At 40.6% G+C, this 27,708-nt stretch overlaps 8 non-coding genes across 8 annotated transcripts; all 8 read right to left on the bottom strand.

Moving 5' to 3' along the window:
* Positions 1-5,210: 5,210 nt before the first annotated feature.
* Positions 5,211-5,282, bottom strand: TRNAQ-UUG. Its single transcript has one exon. It is a non-coding gene; the product is annotated as a tRNA-Gln (tRNA).
* A 1,282-nt stretch (positions 5,283-6,564) lies between these two features.
* Positions 6,565-6,636, bottom strand: TRNAQ-UUG. The gene has a single exon. It is a non-coding gene; the product is annotated as a tRNA-Gln (tRNA).
* Positions 6,637-7,393: 757 nt separating this feature from the next.
* Positions 7,394-7,465, bottom strand: TRNAQ-UUG. The gene has a single exon. It is a non-coding gene; the product is annotated as a tRNA-Gln (tRNA).
* Positions 7,466-8,225: 760 nt separating this feature from the next.
* Positions 8,226-8,297, bottom strand: TRNAQ-UUG. The gene has a single exon. It is a non-coding gene; the product is annotated as a tRNA-Gln (tRNA).
* Positions 8,298-9,888: 1,591 nt separating this feature from the next.
* Positions 9,889-9,960, bottom strand: TRNAQ-UUG. The gene has a single exon. It is a non-coding gene; the product is annotated as a tRNA-Gln (tRNA).
* Positions 9,961-11,553: 1,593 nt separating this feature from the next.
* On the bottom strand, positions 11,554-11,624 carry TRNAQ-UUG. Its single transcript has one exon. It is a non-coding gene; the product is annotated as a tRNA-Gln (tRNA).
* Positions 11,625-12,383: 759 nt separating this feature from the next.
* Positions 12,384-12,455, bottom strand: TRNAQ-UUG. The gene has a single exon. It is a non-coding gene; the product is annotated as a tRNA-Gln (tRNA).
* A 1,591-nt stretch (positions 12,456-14,046) lies between these two features.
* Positions 14,047-14,118, bottom strand: TRNAQ-UUG. The gene has a single exon. It is a non-coding gene; the product is annotated as a tRNA-Gln (tRNA).
* Between the last annotated feature and the right edge of the window lie 13,590 nt (positions 14,119-27,708).

Below are 27,708 nucleotides of genomic sequence, written 5' to 3'. Positions count from 1 at the left end.
TTGTGTGCTGCTGCTAGGACTAAGGGAAAACAAATTATCGTTAGATATTAACGATTCCCTTACGTCCTCAACAGCAGCACAGATGGGGAGATAGCAAGAAGAATCCCCTAGGGAGGGTCCTCATGCCTGGCAGAACTAAGAACAGTCTGCCCAAAAGCCGAAAACTCTGCCATCCTAGCATCTATCCTATAATGGGAGATGAAGGTTGACTCAGAGCTCCAGGAGGCCGCCTTACAGATCAACTCTAAGGGGAGGAGTCTTCTCTCCGCAACCGAGGTGGAGACCGCCCTAGTAGAATGGGCCCTCACAACTCAGGAGGATCTAAGGATTGGGAGACGAAAGCTTCCATAATGGCCTCCTTGATCCAGCGACTAATGGTGGCTTTAGACGCTTTACGGCCTTTAGACTTACCGGCAAACAGGATAAGAAGATTCTCATCTATCCTGAACTCACTAGATCTATCCACATAGATCTGGAGGCATCTAGAAATATCCAGCGGGTCTCTAGCTGGAGTATCAGAGGAGGAGGCTGTAAACAAAACTGGTAAAGATATTACCTGATTGATGTTCTGGAAAGTAGGCACCTTAGGCCTGAAGTAAGGTAAAAACTTCAGGAGTACTATATCCTGTAGAAAAATAATGTACGGGTGAATTGCGGAGAAAGCCTGCAATTCAGAAACTCTTTTGGCTGAAGCTATAGCCAGAAGAAAGACCATCTTTAAAGTCAAAAATTTAAAATTTACCTCCTCCAAGGGCTCGAAGGGGGGATATGCTAGCCCCCTGAGCACTACTGAAAGATCCCACTGGGGATTAGGTTTCAGTATAGTAGGCTTTAGTCTTTCAGCTACCTTCAGGAAGCGTTTGATGAGTGGGTCCCGAGAATGTGGCCTGATGAGACAGGCCGAGATGGCATAAACCTGTACCTTCAAGGTAGCTGGAGATAGGCCTCTATCTAATCCATCCTGAAGAAATTGAAGTATCGCAGGAAGGGGGCGGATCTGCAGACGCCACCTGTCTGGAATCACACCATGCCTCGAAGATTCTCATGATCCTGGAGTAGGCCTTCTTTGTAGACTCTGCTCGGGAATGCGACAAAGTTCTCAGGACCGACTCGGAAAGCCCTTCTATGTTGGGAAGGGACTGATCAACCTCCAGGCTGTCAGGTTGAACCTGTGCAGATCTAGGCAGAGGTAAATGTCCCACGACACCAGGGTCTGCTCCGGGGGGAGTCTCCAGTATTGTCCCCGACTCATCTGAATGAGCTGGGTAAACCAGGATCTTCTGGGCCAAAACGGTATGATGGCTATTACCGAGGCCTGATCCTGACGGATTTTCATCAATACCCACGGTATCATGGAAAAGGGAGGGAAGATGTAAGCCAGCCTGAACCTCCACGGTATTGACAGAGCATCTATCGCCAGGGGGTTGTCTTCCCTGTAGAGAGAACAGAACCTCATCACCTTGGCGTTGAACCTGGTTGCCATGAGATCCACTTCTGGCATACCCCATCTGTGAACTAGCTGCCTGAAGATCTCCGGATGCAGAGACCACTCCATGGTCGGTAATCCTCGACTTAAGCGGTCCGCTATCATATTGAGGGAGCCTCGAATATGAACGGCAGATAGATGGGAAAGGTTCAGCTCTGCCCACCGAAGAATTACCCCGATCTCTGACAGAAGGGGCAATGATCTTGTGCCTCCCTGTTTGTTTATATAGAGAACTGCAGTCATATTGTCTGACTGGACTTTCACTGCTTTGCCCCGGATCTGAGGCGCAAAGTGAAGGAAGGCTAGCCGGATAGCTCGCATCTCGCGAAGATTGGAGGAAAGATGCCGCTCCAGAGGAGACCAAGATCCCTGAATTGGGGATCCGTCCAGGTGAGCGCCCCAGCCTACAAGGGACGCGTCTGTAGTCAATATGACCCAAGCTGGTTGGGTCATAGACTTCCCTGCTGGTAGCTGAAACCACCATCTGAGGGATTTTCGGGTTTTACCGGACAGGGAGCACAGTGAATCTAGCCCCGCAGGGCTGCAGTTCCATAGGTGTAAGACCTCCGACTGAAGAGGACGGAGGTGCCATAGCGCCCAAGGGACCGCATCCGCAGCCGCTGACATGAGCCCCAGCATCTTCATGAGAGTCCGGATGGAGACTCGACGAGGGACATAAAGGACCTTTGCCAGGTCCTGAATTTGCGCTCTCCTTTCTGGAGTCAACCGGAGGGACATCTCCACAGAGTCGACCACGAATCCTAAGTAATGGATTGAAGTCGATGGGCTCACATTCGACTTCTGCCAGTTGATAATCCAGCCTAGGCGGAAGAGAAAAGAGATTGCGACCTGAAGATGGTGGGTAAGGATCGGAACTGAAGAGGCTATGAAAAACCAATCGTCCAGATAAGGAATAATAGTCAGTCCTTGGAGTCTCAAAGCTGCCACCACCGAAACCACCACCTTGGTGAAGATAAGGGGGGCAGAAGAGATTCCAAAGGGAAGCACGGCGAACTGAAAGTGCCTGCAAACCCCTGAAATCTGGACCGCGATCCTGAGGAGTTTCCGGGAAGCGGAATGGATCGGAATGTGAAGGTACGCATCCTTGAGGTCCAGAGTAGCCATGACGTCCCCAGGATTGAGGATATGGCTGACTGACCTTATGGTTTCCATGCAAAACCTTGTTTTCCTTATAAATCGATTGAGGAATCTCAAATCGATGATCATCCGGAGATCTCCTGTCTTCTTGGGAACCAGGAACACTGGTGAATAAATTCCTAGGCCCCTCTCCCCTGCCGGTACCTCCTCTAGGGCTCCCTTGGAAATATAGTCCTGAATGTAAGATTCTAGGACCACCTGTTTGGCAGACCCGAAGTTTCGTGTGGCGATGAATCTCTCTGGGGGGAGAGAGATAAGATCTACCCGGTACCCGGCGGAAACTATGTCCTGGACCCAGGGGTCTGCAATCAACCGGCTCCAAGAGTCTTTGAAATGGGTAAGACGACCCCCCACGGGAATCTGGGGGAGGGGTACGGGAAAATCTAGAGGAGACACTGCAGGGGCAGCAGGGCTTATCCAAGAGCCTCGAGGAGGCCCATAGTCAGGAGGGTTTTGCCTCCCTGGTGGGTTTGCGGGGGCGTCTCAGATATTTACGAGACGGCCCCCCCCAATCTCTGCGCCTAGACTGCTGCCCAGGACGACCTCCGCCCTTCTTTTCCTGTCTGGGGCGTCCCCGAAAGGGCTGCTGGGGGAGGCTCTTCCCTTTTTTATCGGAGAGCCCCTCCATTATTTTGTCCAATTCGGACCCGAATAACCTATCTGGTTCGAAGGGGAGCCCACAAAGGTTAAACTTGGATTCGTTATCCGCGATCCACGGTTTCAGCCAGAGTGGCCTGCGGGCAGCTGAAACTAGGGCCATAGTTTTGGCGGCCAGCTTAAGCTGCATCTGGGAGGAATCAACTAAAAAGTCCATAGCCAGGTTGGCTGACTTGAAGGCTGCCAAGATGTCGTCTCTTGATACGCTCTGATCCACATCCGTCTGGATTTGATCAAGCCTAGAGCGTAGATAGGTGGCTACCTCAGTGGCCGCAATGGAAGTAGATGCGGAGGCAGCGGCCGGTGCGTAAACCCCTCCTAAGGGTGCACTCTGCCCTCCGGTCTAGAGGGTCCTGCAGGCTAGACCCATCGTCTGCAGGGACTAGAGTGCGCCGGGACAACTTGGCTATAGCCATGTCCACCTTGGAAACGGAACCCCACGATTCCACCAAGGGTTTAGCCATCGGGTACATGAGTCTGAATTTTCTGGTAAGCACTGGACCCTTTTCAGGCTTTTTCCACTCTGTGCACATCACAGAGAGGAGGGTCTCATCCGCTCTAAAGACACGCTGTGTCCGACCGGCGGGATCGGAGGACTCCCCCATGTCAACATCCTGGTCCCCCGACCTGATGGACTTGAGTAACTTCTGCGTCTTTTCTGGAGGGAAAAAGCAAGAAGTAGATTCTTCTTCCTCAGAAGAAGAAGACCCCACTGAACAGGGGGTAGGTCTTTTGACCGGTGCGACCACCTCCATGGGAGTCTGAGAGGGACCTGTTAGCAGCTGAACTACTCCCTTGATGGAATCATCCACGTATGTCTTGGTCCATTGGAACATCTCCTGCATCGTGGGTTCCGTGGATGCCGTGCGACAACTCTCACATCTGGAGTAAGGACAGCTGTCATCTAGGGGTGTGTTACATTCGTAACATGCCAAATGCTTCCTCTTGGCCCCAGCCTTCCGCTGATCCTGATCCTTAGGGGAAGCCATAGTCTGTAATGGAAGAAACAAAACAGGTCATAACACCTACAATATCAGGAGGTGGAGAAAACCAGACCTTAAGGGGCCCCACCAGCACTAGAAGAAATAGAGCTGAAAGAAGAGGAAGTACAAAACCCAAGCAAAGCAATACTGAGGGAATATCACAAAGCACAGGAGAGCTCTGGAGCTAACTTGTGAAAGCAACGCAACCAGAGCACTGACTGATGGGCTCTGGGCGCTTAAAAGGAGGAAGCCCCGCCCAATGGGCGGGTTCCTGAAACGAGATCAGCACCACTCCCTTTTTTTTTTTTTTTTCTCTTGTAGAAAAACCAGAGCCTATACTGGCTCTACCTACGAAAATTGTCTCCCCAGACTAATCCTAAGTCCAGGATGTCCTTCTAGGGAGCCAGTTTAAAAGAAAGGTGAGTTTTAAACATCACCGCAACGCTTCGGAAAACCGGAAGTGACGTAGCGCACCTAGGGCGCGTCACTTCCGGAAAATGGCGGCGCCCATAGCGCCGCACACGCCTCCCTCCCCGACGGTACCCCAGACCGAAATCGCCAGTCCACCTGTCCAGAGGACAGAAAAAAACACGGTGGGCTGGGGGGTGATCTCCTCCCTTTAAGGGAGCTGAAGATCGTTTATTGGTTCTTGGGCTCATTAAAATTCCGCCGGTCCTACCAGTCCACAGGGGCAGTTAACCCCATCTGTGCTGCTGCTAGGACGTAAGGGAACAGTACTTTATCTTTTGCCTATTACTTTGCCTGCAGCTACCCCAGGTGTCCACATTCCTGTACCTTTTGTTTTGTGCTGTGCACCCCAAATACCGTGTATTACAAATAACAGTGTCCTAACTAGTTATTCTAAAAATAATAGTTTCAAACAGTACCCCAGAAGAAAATACTTCCTCACACAGAAATACAAACTCAGGTCCCACCGAGATTTGAACTCGGATCACTGGATTCAAAGTCCAGAGTGCTAACCATTACACCATGGAACCCCCATGGTGTAATGGGGGTTCCATGTTTTAAATTGAATTATATTAGCACCTACATAGATAAGAGTAAAAAAATGCCTATTTACTCTTAGCACATAGGCTAATTGTACTAAAATACAGTTTAGTCCAATGATTCAAGGTGTTATCTCCTCTGATTGCAGTGGTTGATTGTCCCTTCTCTTCTCCATCAGGCCCAGAGTGTCATGATAACGACTCCTGTCCATGGCAAATCTTATACTTTGCTTCTATTTGGCATTTAAAATGAATACTATAGGAAGATATAGATGTTATAAATAACATTGAGAATAAGATAAGGCTATTGCAATAGGAGATATTTTTGGTTCCAAAAATAGATATTGCTACAAATAGAGGAGTGAACCCGCTGTGTAATTTCAAAGTGTTATTGCGAACACTTTGTGAAATTATTTTTTTAAGTTTTCATTTGTATTGTAATGTAAAGGGACCCATTAGGACCCAGATTGAATCTTTAGCACGTTGCTTTTCTAGCTCCCTCTTTCATGCTTATACCTAAAACTCCGACCTGACACCTTTTTAACAGTACTTTATCTTTTGCCCATCACTTTGCCTGCAGCTACCCCAGGTGTCCACATTCCTGTACCTTCTGTTTTGTACTGTGCACCCCAAATACCGTGTATTACAAATAACAGTGTCCTAACTAGTTATTCTAAAAATAATAGTTTCAAACAGTACCCCAGAAGTAAATACTTCCTCATACAGAAATACAAACTCAGGTCCCACCGAGATTTGTACTCGGATCACTGGATTCAAAGTCCAGAGTGCTAACCATTACAGCATGGAACCCCCATGAGGGATTACTATTGACGGTCCTCTATAGTGTTTTAAATTGAATTATATTGGCACCTACATAGATAAGAGTAAAACAAATGCCTATTTACTCTTAGCACATAGGCTAATTGTACTAAAATACAGTTTAGCCCAATGATTCAAGGTGTTATCTCCTCTGATTGCAGTGGTTGATTGTCCCTTTTCTTCTCCATCAGGCCCAGAGTGTCATGATAACGACTCCTGTCCATGGCAAATCTTATACTTTGCTTCTATTTGGCATTTAAAATGAATACTATAGGAATATATAGATGTTATAAATAACATTGAGAATAAGATAAGGCCTTTACCTTCTGTTTTGTACTGTGCACCCCAAATACCGTGTATTACAAATAACAGTGTCCTAACTAGTTATTCTAAAAATAATAGTTTCAAACAGTACCCCAGAAGAAAATAGTTCCTCACACAGAAATAGAAACTCAGGTCCCACCGAGATTTGAACTCGGATCACTGGATTCAAAGTCCAGAGTGCTAACCATTACACCATGGAACCCCCATGAGGGATTACTATTGATGGTCCTCTATAGTGTTTTAAATTGAATTATATTAGCACATACATAGATAAGAGTAAAAAAAATGCCTATTTACTCTTAGCACATAGGCTAATTGTACTAAAATACAGTTTAGTCCAATGATTCAAGGTGTTATCTCCTCTGATTGCAGTGGTTGATTGTCCCTTTTCTTCTCCATCAGGCCCAGAGTGTCATGATAACGACTCCTGTCCATGGCAAATCTTATACTTAGCTTCTATTTGGAATTTAAAATGAATACTATAGGAATATATAGATGTTATAAATAACATTGAAAATAAGATAAGCTTTTGCAATGGGAGATATTTTTGGTTCCAAAAATAGATATTGCTACAAATAGAGGAGTGAACCCGCTGTGTAATTTCAAAGTGTTATTGCGAACACTTTGTGAAATTATTTTTTTAAGTTTTCATTTGTATTGTAATGTAAAGGGACCCATTAGGACCCAGATTGAATCTTTAGCACGTTGCTTTTCTAGCTCCCTCTTTCATGCTTTTACCTAAAACTCCGACCTGACACCTTTTTAACAGTACTTTATCTTTTGCCCATCACTTTGCCTGCAGCTACCCAGGTGTCCACATTCCTGTACCTTCTGTTTTGTACTGTGCACCCCAAATACCGTGTATTACAAATAACAGTGTCCTAACTAGTTATTCTAAAAATAATATTTTCAAACAGTACCCCAGAAGAAGATACTTCCTCACACAGAAATACAAACTCAGGTCCCACTGAGATTTGAGCTCGGACCACTGGATTCAAAGTCCAGAGTGCTAACCATTACACCATGGAACCCCCATGAGGGATTACTATTGATGGTCCTCTATAGTGTTTTAAATTGAATTAAATTAGCACCTACATAGATAAGAGTAAAAAAAAAAGCCTATTTACTCTTAGCACATAGGCTAATTGTACTAAAATGAAGTTTAGTTCAATGATTCAAGGTGTTATCTCCTCTGATTGCAGTGGTTGATTGTCCCTTTTCTTCTCCATCAGGCCCAGAGTGTCATGATAACGACTCCTGTTCATGGCAAATCTTATACTTAGCTTCTATTTGGAATTTAAAATGAATACTATAGGAATATATAGATGTTATAAATAACATTGAGAATAAGATAAGGCTTTTGCAATGGGAGATATTTTTGGTTCCAAAAATAGATATTTCTTCAACTAGAGGAGTGAACCCGCTGTGTAATTTTCAAAGTGTTATTGCGAACACTTTGTGAAATTATTTTTTTAAGTTTTCATTTGTATTGTAATGTAAAGGGACCCACTAGGACCCATATTGAATCTTTAGCACATTGCTTTTCTAGCTCCCTCTTTCATGCTTATACCTAAAACTCCGACATGACACCTTTTTAACAGTACTTAATCTTTTGCCCATCACTTTGCCTGCAGCTACCCCAGGTGTCCACATTCTTGTACCTTCTGTTTTGTACTGTGCACCCTAAATACCGTGTATTACAAATAACAGTGTCCTAACTAGTTTTTTAAAAATAATAGTTTCAAACAGTACCCCAGAAGAAAATACTTCCTCACACAGAAATACAAACTCAAGTCCCACCGAAATTTGAACTCGGATCACTGGATTCAAAGTCCAGCGTGCTAACCATTACACCATGGAACCCCCATGAGTGATTACTATTGATGGTCCTCTATAGTGTTTTAAATTAAATTATATTAGCACCTACATAAATAAGAGTAAAAAAAATGCCTATTTACTCTTAGCACATAGACTAATTGTACTAAAATACAGTTTAGTCCAATGATTCAAGGTGTTATCTCCTCTGATTGCAGTGGTTGATTGTCCCTTTTCTTCTCCATCAGGCCCAGAGTGTCATGATAACGACTCCTGTCCATGGCAAATCTTATACTTAGCTTCTATTTGGAATTTAAAATGAATACTATAGGAATATATAGATGTTATAAATAACATTGAGAATAAGATAAGGCTTTTGCAATGGGAGATATTTTTGGTTCCAAAAATAGATATTTCTTCAACTAGAGGAGTGAACCCGCTGTGTAATTTTCAAAGTGTTATTGCGAACACTTTGTGAAATTATTTTTTTAAGTTTTCATTTGTATTGTAATGTAAAGGGACCCACTAGGACCCAGATTGAATCTTTAGCACGTTGCTTTTCAAGCTCCCTCTTTCATGCTTATACCTAAAACTCCGACCTGACACCTTTTTAACAGTACTTTATCTTTTGCCCATGACTTTGCCTGCAGCTACCCCAGGTGTCCACATTCCTGTACCTTCTGTTTTGTACTGTGCACCCCAAATACCGTGTATTACAAATAACAGTGTCCTAACTAGTTATTCTAAAAATAATAGTTTCAAACAGTACTACAGAAGAAAATACTTCCTCACACAGAAATAGAAGCTCAGGTCCCACCGAGATTTGAACTCGGATCACTAGATTCAAAGTCCAGAGTGCAAAGCATTACACCATGGAACCCCCATGAGGGATTACTATTGATGGTCCTCTATAGTGTTTTAAATTGAATTATATTAGCACCTACATAGATAAGAGTAAAAAAAAATGCCTATTTACTCTTAGCACATAGGCTAATTGTACTAAAATACAGTTTAGTCCAATGATTCAAGGTGTTATCTCCTCTGATTGCAGTGGTTGATTGTCCCTTTTCTTCTCCATCAGGCCCAGAGTGTCATGATAACGACTCCTGTCCATGGCAAATCTTATACTTAGCTTCTATTTGGCATTTAAAATGAATACTATAGGAATATATAGATGTTATAAATACATTGAGAATCAGATAAGGCTTTTGCAATAGGAGATATTTTTGGTTCCAAAAATAGATATTGCTACACCTAGAGGAGTGAACCCGCTGTGTAATTTCAAAGTGTTATTGCGAACACTTTGTGAAATTATTTTTTTAAGTTTTCATTTGTATTGTAATGTAAATGGACCCACTAGGACCCAGATTGAATCTTTAGCACGTTGCTTTTCTAGCTCCCTCTTTCATGCTTATACCTAAAACTCCGACCTGACACCTTTTTAACAGTACTTTATCTTTTGCCCATCACTTTGCCTGCAGCTACCCCAGGTGTCCACATTCCTGTACCTTCTGTTTTGTACTGTGCACCCCAAATACCGTGTATTACAAATAACAGTGTCCTAACTAGTTATTCTAAAAATAATATTTTCAAACAGTACCCCAGAAGAAAATACTTCCTCACACAGAAATACAAACTCAGGTCCCACCGAGATTTGAGCTCGAACCACTGGATTCAAAGTCCAGAGTGCTAACCATTACACCATGGAACCCCCATGAGGGATTACTATTGATGGTCCTCTATAGTGTTTTAAATTAAATTAAATTAGCACCTACATAGATAAGAGTAAAAAAAAAAGCCTATTTACTCTTAGCACATAGGCTAATTGTACTAAAATGAAGTTTAGTTCAATGATTCAAGGTGTTATCTCCTCTGATTGCAGTGGTTGATTGTCCCTTTTCTTCTCCATCAGGCCCAGAGTGTCATGATAACGACTCCTGTCCATGGCAAATCTTATACTTAGCTTCTATTTGGAATTTAAAATGAATACTATAGGAATATATAGATGTTATAAATAACATTGAGAATAAGATAAGGCTTTTGCAATGGGAGATATTTTTGGTTCCAAAAATAGATATTTCTTCAACTAGAGGAGTGAACCCGATGTGTAGTTTTCAAAGTGTTATTGCGAACACTTTGTGAAATTATTTTTTTAAGTTTTCATTTGTATTGTAATGTAAAGGGACCCACTAGGACCCAGATTGAATCTTTAGCACGTTGCTTTTCAAGCTCCCTCTTTCATGCTTATACCTAAAACTCCGACCTGACACCTTTTTAACAGTACTTTATCTTTTGCCCATGACTTTGCCTGCAGCTACCCCAGGTGTCCACATTCCTGTACCTTCTGTTTTGTACTGTGCACCCCAAATACCGTGTATTACAAATAACAGTGTCCTAACTAGTTATTCTAAAAATAATAGTTTCAAACAGTACCCCAGAAGAAAATACTTCCTCACACAGAAATAGAAGCTCAGGTCCCACCGAGATTTGAACTCGGATCACTAGATTCAAAGTCCAGAGTGCAAAGCATTACACCATGGAACCCCCATGAGGGATTACTATTGATGGTCCTCTATAGTGTTTTAAATTGAATTATATTAGCACCTACATAGATAAGAGTAAAAAAAAATGCCTATTTACTCTTAGCACATAGGCTAATTGTACTAAAATACAGTTTAGTCCAATGATTCAAAGTGTTATCTCCTCTGATTGCAGTGGTTGATTGTCCCTTTTCTTCTCCATCAGGCCCAGAGTGTCATGATAACGACTCCTGTCCATGGCAAATCTTATACTTAGCTTCTATTTGGCATTTAAAATGAATACTATAGGAATATATAGATGTTATAAATAACATTGAGAATAAGATAAGGCTTTTGCAATAGGAGATATTTTTGGTTCCAAAAATAGATATTGCTACACCTAGAGGAGTGAACCCGCTGTGTAATTTCAAAGTGTTATTGCGAACACTTTGTGAAATTATTTTTTTAAGTTTTCATTTGTATTGTAATGTAAAGGGACCCACTAGGACCCAGATTGAATCTTTAGCACGTTGCTTTTCAAGCTCCCTCTTTCATGCTTATACCTAAAACTCCGACCTGACACCTTTTTAACAGTACTTTATCTTTTGCCCATGACTTTGCCTGCAGCTACCCCAGGTGTCCACATTCCTGTACCTTCTGTTTTGTACTGTGCACCCCAAATACCGTGTATTACAAATAACAGTGTCCTAACTAGTTATTCTAAAAATAATAGTTTCAAACAGTACCCCAGAAGAAAATACTTCCTCACACAGAAATAGAAGCTCAGGTCCCACCGAGATTTGACTCGGATCACTAGATTCAAAGTCTAGAGTGCTAACCATTACACCATGGAACCCCCATGAGGGATTACTATTGATGGTCCTCTATAGTGTTTTAAATTGAATTATATTAGCACCTACATAGATAAGAGTAAAAAAAATGCCTATTTACTCTTAGCACATAGGCTAATTGTACTAAAATACAGTTTAGTCCAATGATTCAAGGTGTTTTCTCCTCTGATTGCAGTGGTTGATTGTCCCTTTTCTTCTCCATCAGGCCCAGAGTGTCATGATAACGACTCCTGTCCATGGCAAATCTTATACTTAGCTTCTATTTGGAATTTAAAATGAATACTATAGGAATATATAGATGTTATAAATAACATTGAAAATAAGATAAGGCTTTTGCAATGGGAGATATTTTTGGTTCCAAAAATAGATATTGCTACAAATAGAGGAGTGAACCCGCTGTGTAATTTCAAAGTGTTATTGCGAACACTTTGTGAAATTATTTTTTTAAGTTTTCATTTGTATTGTAATGTAAAGGGACCCATTAGGACCCAGATTGAATCTTTAGCACGTTGCTTTTCTAGCTCCCTCTTTCATGCTTTTACCTAAAACTCCGACCTGACACCTTTTTAACAGTACTTTATCTTTTGCCCATCACTTTGCCTGCAGCTACCCCAGGTGTCCACATTCCTGTACCTTCTGTTTTGTACTGTGCACCCCAAATACCGTGTATTACAAATAACAGTGTCCTAACTAGTTATTCTAAAAATAATATTTTCAAACAGTACCCCAGAAGAAAATACTTCCTCACACAGAAATACAAACTCAGGTCCCACCGAGATTTGAGCTCGGACCACTGGATTCAAAGTCCAGAGTGCTAACCATTACATCATGGAACCCCCATGAGGGATTACTATTGATGGTCCTCTTTAGTGTTTTAAATTAAATTAAATTAGCACCTACATAGATAAGAGTAAAAAAAAAGCCTATTTACTCTTAGCACATAGGCTAATTGTACTAAAATGAAGTTTAGTTCAATGATTCAAGGTGTTATCTCCTCTGATTGCAGTGGTTGATTGTCCCTTTTCTTCTCCATCAGGCCCAGAGTGTCATGATAACGACTCCTGTCCATGGCAAATCTTATACTTAGCTTCTATTTGGAATTTAAAATGAATACTATAGGAATATATAGATGTTATAAATAACATTGAGAATAAGATAAGGCTTTTGCAATGGGAGATATTTTTGGTTCCAAAAATAGATATTTCTTCAACTAGAGGAGTGAACCCGCTGTGTAATTTTCAAAGTGTTATTGCGAACACTTTGTGAAATTATTTTTTTAAGTTTTCATTTGTATTGTAATGTAAAGGGACCCACTAGGACCCAGATTGAATCTTTAGCACGTTGCTTTTCAAGCTCCCTCTTTCATGCTTATACCTAAAACTCCGACCTGACACCTTTTTAACAGTACTTTATCTTTTGCCCATGACTTTGCCTGCAGCTACCCCAGGTGTCCACATTCCGGTACCTTCTGTTTTGTACTGTGCACCCCAAATACCGTGTATTACAAATAACAGTGTCCTAACTAGTTATTCTAAAAATAATAGTTTCAAACAGTACCCCAGAAGAAAATACTTCCTCACACAGAAATAGAAGCTCAGGTCCCACCGAGATTTGAACTCGGATCACTAGATTCAAAGTCCAGAGTGCAAAGCATTACACCATGGAACCCCCATGAGGGATTACTATTGATGGTCCTCTATAGTGTTTTAAATTGAATTATATTAGCACCTACATAGATAAGAGTAAAAAAAAAAGCCTATTTACTCTTAGCACATAGGCTAATTGTACTAAAATACAGTTTAGTCCAATGATTCAAGGTGTTATCTCCTCTGATTGCAGTGGTTGATTGTCCCTTTTCTTCTCCATCAGGCCCAGAGTGTCATGATAACGACTCCTGTCCATGGCAAATCTTATACTTAGCTTCTATTTGGCATTTAAAATGAATACTATAGGAATATATAGATGTTATAAATACATTGAGAATCAGATAAGGCTTTTGCAATAGGAGATATTTTTGGTTCCAAAAATAGATATTGCTACACCTAGAGGAGTGAACCCGCTGTGTAATTTCAAAGTGTTATTGCGAACACTTTGTGAAATTATTTTTTTAAGTTTTCATTTGTATTGTAATGTAAATGGACCCACTAGGACCCAGATTGAATCTTTAGCACGTTGCTTTTCTAGCTCCCTCTTTCATGCTTATACCTAAAACTCCGACCTGACACCTTTTTAACAGTACTTTATCTTTTGCCCATCACTTTGCCTGCAGCTACCCCAGGTGTCCACATTCCTGTACCTTCTGTTTTGTACTGTGCACCCCAAATACCGTGTATTACAAATAACAGTGTCCTAACTAGTTATTCTAAAAATAATAGTTTCAAACAGTACCCCAGAAGAAAATACTTCCTCACACAGAAATAGAAGCTCAGGTCCCACCGAGATTTGAACTCGGATCACTAGATTCAAAGTCCAGAGTGCTAACCATTACAACATGGAACCCCCATGAGGGATTACTATTGATGGTCCTCTATAGTGTTTTAAATTGAATTATATTAGCACCTACATAGATAAGAGTAAAAAAAATGCCTATTTACTCTTAGCACATAGGCTAATTGTACTAAAATACAGTTTAGTCCAATGATTCAAGGTGTTATCTCCTCTGATATCAGTGGTTGATTGTCCCTTTTCTTCTCCATCAGGCCCAGAGTGTCATGATAACGACTCCTGACCATGGCAAGTCTTATACTTAGCTTCTATTTGGCATTTAAAATGAATACTATAGGAATATATAAATGTTATAAATAACATTGAGAATAAGATAAGGCTTTTACCTTCTGTTTTGTACTGTGCACCCCAAATACCGTGTATTACAAATAACAGTGTCCTAACTAGTTATTCTAAAAATAATCGTTTCAAACAGTACCCCAGAAGAAAATACTTCCTCGCACAGAAATAGAAACTCAGGTCCCTTCGAGATTTTAACTCGGATCACTGGATTCAAAGTCCAGAGTGCTAACCATTACACCATGGAACCCCCATGAGGGATTACTATTGATGGTCCTCTATAGTGTTTTAAATTGAATTATATTAGCACCTACATAGATAAGAGTAAAAAAAAAATGCCTATTTACTCTTAGCACATAGGCTAATTGTACTAAAATACAGTTTAGTCCAATAATTCAAGGTGTTATCTCCTCTGATATCAGTGGTTGATTGTCCCTTTTCTTCTCCATCAGGCCCAGAGTGTCATGATAACGACTCCTGACCATGGCAAATCTTATACTTAGCTTCTATTTGGAATTTAAAATGAATACTATAGGAATATATAGATGTTATAAATAACATTGAGAATAAGATAAGGCTTTTGCAATAGGAGATATTTTTGGTTCCAAAAATAGATATTGCTACACCGACCTGACACCTTTTTAACAGTACTTTATCTTTTGCCCATCTCTTTGCCTGCAGCTACCCCAGGTGTCCACATTCCTGTACCTTCTGTTTTGTACTGTGCTCCCCAAATACCGTGTATTACAAATAACAGTGTCCTAACTAGTTATTTTAAAAATAATAGTTTCAAACAGTACCCCAGAAGAAAATACTTCCTCACACAGAAACACTAAATCAGGTCCCACTGAGATTTAAACTCGGATCACTGGATTCAAAGTCCAAAGTGCTAACCATTACAACATGGAACCCCCATGATGGATTACTATTGTTGGTCCTCTATAGTGTTTTAAATTGAATTATATTAGCACCTTGTCAAGGTATATCTTTTATATAAAATATAAATATTTTATATAAAAATATAAAAATTAATAAAATAATAAAAAATGGAAATCAGTCAGGAAATCCACTAGGCGGACATAAAACGCCTTTCTTTTATCTTGAGACTCTAAATTTAATTTATGCAATTAATGAAAACAAAGGGGCAATCAATTATGCAAAATATATGTAACAATTTATTTATAAATGAGTAAAATTCCAATATAAAACTGACATAAGATCAATGGATAGACAAATTGACGCAGTACCAATAAACCACCACTAGATGGTGGTATAATCCACTATCACTTTCTCACCAGCACAGAATTATTAAAAGTAACATATGATAAGAAATAAATGATAATTTCTTTATCAAACAGACCAATACTTAATACATCAAGACAAGCTCAGGATTTTCTGTTTACCAACAGGTTATTACATGACAAAATACAGATTAATACAAGAACAATAAATGTTGTCCCTTGACTCTGTCTCAGCCTATGACAATCAAAAATATAAATGATATTAATATGATATTATATCCCACTCAGCAACCAGACTATGGAAATATAATTTCCCAGAGTTTTCCTCTACTCAGACAATGTCTAATCTCCCATTAGCAATATGCATCTTTGCTAAGAGGACAACTAGCATTAGGGAGGTGATTAACACTATACGTTCCCACAATATGGAAACACTTGACTATACGCTGAGAGGAATATCTTAATAATATCACAAGCAAAAATATATAACATACGTTACCAAGTCAAGGATGGACAGATTTCGGGTGTGATCAGTTCTTAAAACTCTTCCAGTGGACAAAAATTAATCCAAGTTTCTTTTTGTTGTTGAAGTGAATTGTTAGTTGCAGTTGTTTCAGTTGAAGAGTGTAGATAGCTGGATAGATAGCTAGATAGATAGATCCCTCCTAACCTCTTACATGCATAGTTTATACCCCATGTTATCTAAGAATTCCTCCCCTTCTAGATTAGGGATCTCCAATCAGACAAGATGGGTGTGTTCGTATGCAGATACCAATGATGTCATTTTAACCCTTGGAACACTGGTGAAAATGCCATACTATTATCAATTTACCTCTAGATGGCACTGTTGTACTACATAACAATTCCAACATTAATTCTAAATATCTAATAATGACCTTATTAACCTCTTGAACATACATCAGTATTAAGGGTTTCTTCCCGACATTTTAATTACCCCTAATCTAGACATGTTGGAGTCACCATCTCCTACTGTCTTCTTAGGGACAATGGACAATGGTTCCTTTTACTTAACATCCGGATTCATTAACTTGCCTACATGGCTGGCTAATAATATTTAGCTCTCCTCATGAAAACCAATTAGTAGGAAGGCAACTCCAATACTTTTCTAAACCTTAAAAGTCTATATGGTCAGTGGGATATATACGGCATAAAATATATATTCTAAATTATATATATATATATATATATACACACATCGATACACTGTTATACATAGATGACATATTATATAAGTCATTGGTTAAGATATGTTGCAAATTTAAATACACCACACAGGAATATATAGAATATAATTATGAAGGCATGAATGGGACATTCATACACCCAATGCTTTCTACAAAGTAGACCTCCCTAATGATTTTGTAATGAAGTAAAATAATACATTGCTATTCAAATGGTTGTTTCTCACAGATACATGTCTGTAGGGCCCATTATAGTATTAACGGATATACTACATCTGCTCACTATAATTTTAAAAGACAATATACTCTATGTCCCCACAAACATGTTCCCAAATTGAACTCAGCATAACCTCATCTCGGCCTGTTTCAATCCTATAGAGAAATATCAGACTCTGGTTCAATCTGTGATTACACTTAAAGGCAATGGGCATTGCTATTTAGACCATAATATCTTTAGATAAGATTGTACATTTATGAAAATGCACGACAAATCCCCCTTCATTCCAAAATATTCCACAAAGTGAGAATATATTTGGAATGTCAAAAACTTTTCATATGTCTTCTTCATGGCTCACGGCGCGTAGACTTTGTCTATGGTGTTTTAGCCATAGTTTACCTAAAGTCTTTTTGAATAATCTTATCCAACGCACTGTTTTGGATGGTCAGCAAATTCAACCATTCCATAGATCCTGCAAAACAGGATATAAGTTCGATGAATGTTTGTTTTGATTCTTCATCTCCGCATGTATACTTAGTAGGTTACTTTTCAGTGAACCGATCTCCAGTTCCAATGTTTTAATGGAGATGGAATTGGCAACGGTTACACCTGTGGCAATGACAGCGCCCACTACGCTAAAGATTATAGCAGCAACAATGGCAGAAATAAACCGTCTCGGTCTTTGACTCATAGAAAACTGCTCTCTGGTCAAGGTCTTTCTCGCTTGTTCCAGGATCTGCGTAATCCGTTCTTGGGAATATCCGATGTGTGTTTGGTACCAGGTTTGGATCTCCGGTGACAGGATCTCGGACACGTTGAATTATTTTTCGATGAAGACGCGTGGATCCAGGCTGATGTAAATCTTCTGGGACAAAATCCTCTTGTTCGTCAGAATGAATCCCGCGGTGTCCTGCAGCATGATTCCGGACGAAGGACCTGGCACAACAATCGGCTTGGCGTGGAATTCTTTCCCCAAGATTAGGACGACATAGATGATGGCAATCATCTTAGTCGGCATCTTGCGCCTAAAATATTGTATGACAAATATGAGTATATGCATCTTTCACTTTTTATCCTGTAAGAAAAGAGTTAATGCTATCATATATTTTTGATTGGCATAGGTTCTTTTCTTGAACAGGGCAAGTTCCTTATTTTAGAGGTTAGTTAAGAGATGTTTAGTTATAGAGGAAACACATGTGAGAATGGGTTAGTATACACGTTTGTTCATACAATACCAATCCTAATTTTCGTCTTTAGCTGGAACTGTAAAATCTCCTCAGACTCCTTCTATCTCTCGAAGTCGTGAGCTAGGATGACAAACACGTAATTGATTAATATGCACCCATTTTTCCACAAATTCATCCCCCTTAGGGATTTTTATCTTGTATACCACTGGTGACAACTTTTCAATAATGACATAAGGTCCTTTCCATGAAGGTAAGAATTTTCTCTCCTTCACTTGATCCCGAGCGAAGTTATAGAGATAAACCTGATCGGAAATTTGATACTCCTTCTGAGTAGTTTTCAGATCGTAGTACGTTTTAGCACTCACTGCGGCTTTCTCTATATTCTTCTGGGCAAACGCAAAAGCATGCTGAAGGTGCTTGCGTAAATTTTCCACATATTGATGCGATGTTGTAGCATTTATCAAATTATGATCTGTTGTCCTGTATAATAAATGCTGGGGTAACACCATCTTCCTTCCTGTGATCATCTCGAAGGGAGAAAGTTTGGTTGCTGCGCTTGGGGTGGCCCTGATGGCCATAAGAACCAAAGGCAGTTTGACATCCCAGTCCTTACCAGATTCATTGACAAACTTTTTTAGAACGTTCACGATGGATTGGTTGTAGCGCTCCACTCCACCACTAGAGGCTGGCCGATAAGCTATATGCAGCTTCCTTTTTACCCCCAGTATTTCCCACATCTTTGTCATCACTTCACTAGTAAAATGACTTCCGCGATCGGACTCGATGCGTTGGGGAAGACCAAACCTGGAGAATATGTGGTTAATGAGCAGAGATGCACATACGCTTGAACTGCATGTTTTGCACGGCAAACATTCTACCCATTTTGTGAACAAACAAGTTACGGTTAACATGTATCTGTTGCCTTTTGATGATGTGGTTACTGGTCCAATTAAATCAATTTGGATGTCTGACCATGGCATGGACATCCCCCTTTTCATCAGTGGTGCCCGATGAGTGGGTCCTTGTGGCTGGAATTGAGGGCATATTAGACATCCTTGACAATATGTTCGCACGTCTTGTAACATATGCGGCCAGTAAGCGTAGTCCCGTAATAACTCGTATGTTAGTTTCTCACCTCGATGTCCAGCTGTTGGGGCATCATGGGCATGTTGTAGCATCAGACCTCGATACGCTGCGGGTACTACCCATTGCGTGATACCGTTCTTTGAGGTCCTTATCAGCAATCCATCCTGTAATGAGAATTGGGACTTACCCTTCATCAAAATCCGTAACTCCTCCTTACCATCACAGTCTTCTGTATTTATGGGACAATTCTGTGGATCCAGAATGTGGTTATAAAAGAGACCAATAACTGGATCCCCCTTTTGGCCTGCAATGAGATCCTCACTAGGGGAATCTTGGCTCCATTGCAACACATTAGCTTTAGTTCCCTTTTGGGCCTGACTTCTTGTCGTTGCATCCACTTGCATAGTTCCCATGAGGTCATCAACGTCAAAGACTTCTCCGTCAATGGCTGCTTGTTTGGCGAGGGAATCTGCTAGGTCATTCCCTTCTTTATCCATACCTGGATACTTTGAATGACCCTTTACCTTTTTCCAGTAAATTGTAAGACCGTGGGTGGTAACCATCTCGTCAATCTTACAAAACATCTTACCATGCTTGACTGGCTTGTTGTTGCTTCTCATCATGTTGGATCTTTTCCATCCGGGGAAATATTCCACAAAGCTATTACGAATATAATCAGAATCTGTGATGATTACAAACTCCTTAACATCATATTCGATAGCCATTTGTACGGCTTTGTACACAGCAGTAAGCTCTGCAACCTGGCTGCTTTTGGAACCAATTTTGTATCCAACGGATATCTCTGGGAACATATTATTCCACACGATTCCGACACCTGCAACCAGCGTGTGTTCGGATCCTACATCGGTATGGAAGGAACAGCCGTCTACATATACACATGGTAATGATTTGCAGTACTCCTCTTCATAAGATTTATATGGGGATGATGATTGTTCCTCCAGGAAGTCATTCTCCTGCGACTCACCTGGATGTTCCGCATTGGTACAATCATGGAGTTCAGCTAATCCTTGAGCAACTGGGTTCTTATTATTTTGTTTATACCTGATCTCCAACGGCCATCCCATTAAGGACATCGTCCAGGCGGTTATCCTGCTATTTGACAGATTTCCATCCCTTATCCGATCACTCTGCAAGTATTGCAGCGGTTGGTGTGCAGTCTCCACAATGATTCTTTCACCTTGGATAAAACTCCTGAAATATTGTAAAGCCCACACAGTTGACAGTAAGGCTTTCTCACAGCTATTGAATTTTACCTCTACTGGTGACAAGGATTTGCTGGCATAGGCAATGATTCTGTTCCAGTTTTCCTGTTTTTGGAAAAGGACTGCACTCACGCTTTTGTCAGTGAAACCTGTTTCCACGAAGAAAGGTTTTCCCCCTTCTGCATAGGCAAGGCATGGAGCCTGGATAAGTTTGGCCTTGAGTTCATTCACAGCTTGCTCATGACGCTCACTCCATTCCCATTTTACTCCTTTCTTCAGTAACTGCAAAAGAGGTTTTGTAATTTCGGCATAATTATCTATAAACTTACGTGAATAGTTCATCATGCCCAAGAATGATCTCAACTCCTTGAGATTTGTAGGTGACTTGGTGTTGATCACTGCTTCCACCTTCTTCTTCTGTGGGTTGATTCCATCAGCAGTGATTTCGTGACCTAGGAAATTGACCTTGGCACGACACCATTGAGCCTTCTGAAAAGAAAGTTTCACACCAGCTTTCCTCAGCTGGGTTAGTACATGCCTCAGTTCTACAATGTGTTCCTCAAAAGTTGTGCTTTTGATTAGGATGTCATCCACATAGGATAAGGTACCTCGTTCAGTGGCATCAGGCATTGCCTTATGCATGAACACAGCAAATTCATGGCCCGCATTTATGTACCCGAAGGGCAGTCGGGTCCATGCATATTGTTGCTTTCCAAATGTGAAGGCCAATTTGTACTGATCCCTCTCGTCAATTTTAATCGTCCAGTATCCTTGTGCACAGTCAAGGGCGGTGAAGATTTTTGATCCTCGAATTTGTGCCAAACATTGGTCAATATACGGCACGGGCCATCCGGACATGTAAACACGTTTGTTTAATTGTCTTAGGTCCGAGCAGAGACGAAATTGACCATTGGGTTTGAGGACCCCAAGTATCGGATGATTGAACGAGCTGTGTATTGGACGGATAATGCCCCTCCTCTCCAGGTTTTTAACGATTTCCGATAGTGACTCGTAAGCCGCCAGCGGAAGTCGGTATTGTTTGACAAAGACAGGGGGTGCATCTGGATCTGTCTGGATCCTTGCAACATGTATGTCTGTTTCTCCACAGTCATAAGAATCCTTGGCGAACATGTCCTGGAACTCTGTGAAGAGCTCCTTTAGCTGTTGACGCTCTGACTCATCGGAGCATGCATCAGCTATAGAGACTTGTTCCTCCACCCGCTCCTGAAATTCTGAAAAGATTTCCGGCTGACTTAACTCGTAGGCTTCTTCAAGCTCACTGGTTAAGTCATTTTGGGTGTAGTGTACCTTATCCTTTCCTTGTTGGCAGGATTCGTACTCCCTCTCATCGATCTCATGGTTGAAAACCAATGATGTTTCTTCGATGTGGCATGTACCTTCTTCAGAGCTGAAAGGATAAACAGAGTGTATATTGAATAACCCCTCAGGGGTTGAGGAAAAACTTTGTTCTACTACCTGTTCTTCCGTCAGGTATTCATCAGGAATAAGTCCAATAACATCATTCTGGAATCCAAAAGTGTAGTATTCTGATTCCATAGCTAAACCAATTACGGTGTCCTTTTGCAAAGATATGCTATGGGGAATCATATTATGGACTACCATCTGTAATGGAACCTGATGGACGTTTATCATGGGAGTAGGCTTTAACTTTAGGCCGAGTTGTTGCATCCGGTTGGATAAACAGATCAAGGCATCTGCATTCTTCAGTTTCTGTCCCTTCTTCACTTGAATGGGGAGAAGAAACGGTTTGCATCCTTCAGGAATTTCAACCTCTTCAGCAACCTCAATACTTACGGCGTAGGGCATCTGTTGTCCCCCTCTCAAAGCTTGTTCTACATCCTGGAATCCCTCTGGGTCTCCTGGTAATCTGGACCATAAGGTTTTATTCACCAGATCAATCTGTATAGCAAATCTGTGTAGAAGGTCGTTACCTATATACATTTGGTATCGTGGTCCATTTATCACGATGAAAACGTGTTCCGTGGTCTTATTTCCTATGGAGATAGACAAAAGACATCTTGCAACCACATTATGACTCTGGGAATTTCCATCCAGATCATGAACCCATTGTTCCTGTGGAGAGAAACTTTTAATCATTTTAGGATTGGGGACCTGTTTTAAGAGTCCTAAGCTTATGTAGCTGGCTTCGGATTTCAGATCCAGTTTGGCATATTTCACCCGGGTTATATTGTTCACTTGTATGGGAATCAATAAATTGTCATTGACCTTTTCAATCCGTACCATGGATTGAGTATGTTTGGTCAGGTCCGCGACTTTGTGATTTCCTCCTTCAAGAGAAATAGTTAATACATCATCATCCAAGGTTACCTTTTCGATTCTGTCCCTCTGGATGGTAATGATGTGAGCGGCACCGTTGACAGCTTCCTCGGGCTTACCATTGTTTAGGATCGTGACATCCGGCGTTTGATTGTTCCTGAAATGAACTTCAATCGAGTTAGGCCTCTCTTCAATCACGTGACAACTGCGTTGTGTTTGTGCATTGCAAGAGAGTTCATATGCAATGGGTGTCTTCACCTGAGTCCAGACTGCTTCATTAATGAAGTCTATTATGGTACTCAACCTTTTCATAAGGTCAATTCCTATGATCAGCCGATCATATGGAAGATCCACAATCAATGTGGGGTGTCTAATGGTCTTTTTGCCAATTCTAAATGTCAACCATGATGTACCTTTTACCTGTAAAGCATCTCCACCTACACTTATCAAAGAGCCATCAAATGATCTTAATCTCGGCTTCTTTGTCGTCAGATCCAGAATCTTTTGGAAATAACTATATGATAAGATGGTGGCTTGTGATCCGGTGTCGAGTAAACTTTTGATTGGTCCGATAAGTTCATTTTGGAGATATGATTCCACAAAATATCGGCCGTCAACCTGGAATAAATCACACAAGAAATTAGAATGTTTACTCATATGATTCCTCTGTAGGGTTTGACCTCTCTGCAGCTTCGTGACCTCTGCATTCCTGTGTCTCACAGGAGAAGTTGGAGGAGCAGCATCGGCCCCCACCCTTGGGGAAAACTGGATTATATCACAGTTTACAGCTGATTCATGACTAGAGGCTGGAATGATGGGATCACACTCTGGAATAGACGCATGGTCGCAGGGATCGACACGATTAGACTGTAAGACAAATAAAATATTAGACACCTCCTCCCTGGCCCCAATCTTAGGGTCAGGGGTACTGCAAGGAGAAATGGTATTAGTAATCACATCAGATTCTTTCACATCCATCTTAATGGCCTTGCAGTGGCCTGGGTTCTGACCCGGCCCAAACTGCTTTATGATGTTGAGCTGGGACCTGGAGTTGCCCCTAAAAAAGGTTCAGGCTGTTTTCCTGGGGATACCTGGGACAACTTTCTCACAATGTCATTCAACTGGGCCACTTGTTCTGCCAGCTGATCAAACCTGTTTGGTTTGCGCATATTTTGGTTTTGTGAGGCGCCCTGATCATTGGTGGGTGACCTACTCCTAGGTGAGTTTAAGGGTTCCTGCCTATCTTCCCTCTGTTGTCTGGGCCTGTTATTCCAGCGTCTGTAACCCTGGGAATCCCTATTGTAATAGGACCTATATTGGGGACCATTATTGTAATATGGACGGTAGTTAGACCTCCCAGCACCAGAATTATCCCCCTCTGACCCGTTGGGATTTTGGGGCTTGGTTTGCTTGGGTCTTACCTGTTGTTGCTGGGTTTGTTGGACAGGACCTGTAGACTGAGAATACTTACGTGGCTGTGTTTCAAATCCCAAGCTAGGGTTTACCTTAGCTTCAGCTATATTTTGCTCTGGGGATTTTTTAAATCTTCTCTCACCTGTTTCATGGCATTCACTGATATTATACAGCGTGGTGGCAGCCGTCACCAACCTATCCAAGGGAGCTTCAATATCCAGATCTCTGGCTAGGCTAAGTTTGATCTGGGTTGGCATAGCATCATAGAACAGCTGCTTAAACTCTTCAGATTCCCAGTTTGGGGATCTATATGCTAACCCATAGGCATTTTTAAGGATAGAGAGGAATTCACGGGGACTTTGATTGGGCCTACATGTAAGCTTATATATGTCCCGTTTTGCAGCAGTAATGGTTCGGTAAGGTCCGAATTCCAGTTTAACTTCATGCAAAACACTTGGCCAATCTTGAATTCCTCTCTCCCTAAAAGAGGTAAAGTAATGACGATATTTATCATCAAATGCCCATGGAAGGAATCTGATTCTGTCAGCATCAGAGTATAATTTTAAAGAATCCATAGTGGATTCATACAGTTCTAAGTGATTCGCTATCTGAGAAGAACCTTTCTTAGAGAACTTGGACACAGTGGTATTTAAAAACTTAATTATGCTGGATGAATTTTGATCCTTTTCTGAATACTGGTAATTTTTCTTCCTAGAGACCACCTCAGCATATGATGGTCGCCTGGGACCCTGATACTCTTTGTGGGTAAACACCTGTCTGCTTGGCAGGGAGTAAGATACATGCTTTCCCACATCACTATCAGACTCACATGCGCTTTCCCCACTCTCATGAGACACATATTGCACAGGTGATTTAACCCTAACATGTCTATCCAAGGGAATATGAGGAGAGACACTTCTAGGGGCTTCCATATTACTGGCACCTAGTAAGGTGGTTACAGTTTGCAATGCCTGGTTCAATTGGGTTAATGCCTCCTGTGTTATCACACCAACACTTTCAGGTTGCTGAGTGTCTTGGATGGGGCCTGCTTTAGGAGCATGTGATGACATGTCTGGATGTTGGGGAGTAAGACATGGAGGGTCAGGAGATCCCACAGCGTTAGATGGATCCCTTTCAGCATTGACTATATTATGGGCTGATCCATCTGTCTGCTTAATTTTGGAATACTGACGATATAAATCCTCTAAATCATTTTTTGCCTTTTGGTATGCATCATGGCTGTGACTAAGGTTGTACTCTAAGTCTTTGATCATCGCTTCTGCGGATTTTAGTTCTGATTCCATCTTGGATACGTATCTTTTTGTACCCATTATAGACTCATACCTATCTTTAGAAAGAGTACTGACCTCAAACAATGCATACAAAACAGGTGGCAATGCAGATAAGAGGTGTTGGTCCCTCTTGGAATTATCATTTGCCAAATCCATATATGTCAGGTAACTATCAACCATGCCATCTAACTTCCATATATCCCCACGTTCTTCATAGGCTCTTGCCTTCAGCTCATTAGTCCATTCATCTATATTTTTATCTAATTTCAAACGGGAATAAACATATCCGATAACCTTAGATATTATCTTTCCTGGGTCAGATGGACTATCTGCTATAGCCTGGCTATTACCTGGGCCGCTGCCTGTTACACTCATTATTCTGATCAATAAGTAATAATCAATACAGATAATAATAACAAGCTAAGAAGAAGTGTAGAATTTTTCACTATTTGCATAAATAATTTATAGAAATATCTCAAGATCTCAGCAGTGCCTCCATATTTGTCAAGGTATATCTTTTATATAAAATATAAATATTTTATATAAAAATATAAAAATTAATAAAATAATAAAAAATGGAAATCAGTCAGGAAATCCACTAGGCGGACATAAAACGCCTTTCTTTTATCTTGAGACTCTAAATTTAATTTATGCAATTAATGAAAACAAAGGGGCAATCAATTATGCAAAATATATGTAACAATTTATTTATAAATGAGTAAAATTCCAATATAAAACTGACATAAGATCAATGGATAGACAAATTGACGCAGTACCAATAAACCACCACTAGATGGTGGTATAATCCACTATCACTTTCTCACCAGCACAGAATTATTAAAAGTAACATATGATAAGAAATAAATGATAATTTCTTTATCAAACAGACCAATACTTAATACATCAAGACAAGCTCAGGATTTTCTGTTTACCAACAGGTTATAACATGACAAAATACAGATTAATACAAGAACAATAAATGTTGTCCCTTGACTCTGTCTCAGCCTATGACAATCAAAAATATAAATGATATTAATATGATATTATATCCCACTCAGCAACCAGACTATGGAAATATAATTTCCCAGAGTTTTCCTCTACTCAGACAATGTCTAATCTCCCATTAGCAATATGCATCTTTGCTAAGAGGACAACTAGCATTAGGGAGGTGATTAACACTATACGTTCCCACAATATGGAAACACTTGACTATACGCTGAGAGGAATATCTTAATAATATCACAAGCAAAAATATATAACATACGTTACCAAGTCAAGGATGGACAGATTTCGGGTGTGATCAGTTCTTAAAACTCTTCCAGTGGACAAAAATTAATCCAAGTTTCTTTTTGTTGTTGAAGTGAATTGTTAGTTGCAGTTGTTTCAGTTGAAGAGTGTAGATAGCTGGATAGATAGCTAGATAGATAGATCCCTCCTAACCTCTTACATGCATAGTTTATACCCCATGTTATCTAAGAATTCCTCCCCTTCTAGATTAGGGATCTCCAATCAGACAAGATGGGTGTGTTCGTATGCAGATACCAATGATGTCATTTTAACCCTTGGAACACTGGTGAAAATGCCATACTATTATCAATTTACCTCTAGATGGCACTGTTGTACTACATAACAATTCCAACATTAATTCTAAATATCTAATAATGACCTTATTAACCTCTTGAACATACATCAGTATTAAGGGTTTCTTCCCGACATTTTAATTACCCCTAATCTAGACATGTTGGAGTCACCATCTCCTACTGTCTTCTTAGGGACAATGGACAATGGTTCCTTTTACTTAACATCCGGATTCATTAACTTGCCTACATGGCTGGCTAATAATATTTAGCTCTCCTCATGAAAACCAATTAGTAGGAAGGCAACTCCAATACTTTTCTAAACCTTAAAAGTCTATATGGTCAGTGGGATATATACGGCATAAAATATATATTCTAAATTATATATATATATATATATATATACACACATCGATACACTGTTATACATAGATGACATATTATATAAGTCATTGGTTAAGATATGTTGCAAATTTAAATACACCACACAGGAATATATAGAATATAATTATGAAGGCATGAATGGGACATTCATACACCCAATGCTTTCTACAAAGTAGACCTCCCTA

The sequence above is a fragment of the Bufo bufo genome, unplaced genomic scaffold, assembly GCF_905171765.1.
Source record: "Bufo bufo unplaced genomic scaffold, aBufBuf1.1, whole genome shotgun sequence".
Classification (NCBI taxonomy): Eukaryota; Metazoa; Chordata; class Amphibia; order Anura; family Bufonidae; genus Bufo; species Bufo bufo.
Note: the sequence above shows the minus strand (reverse complement) of the source record. Positions and strands in the feature narration are given on the sequence as shown.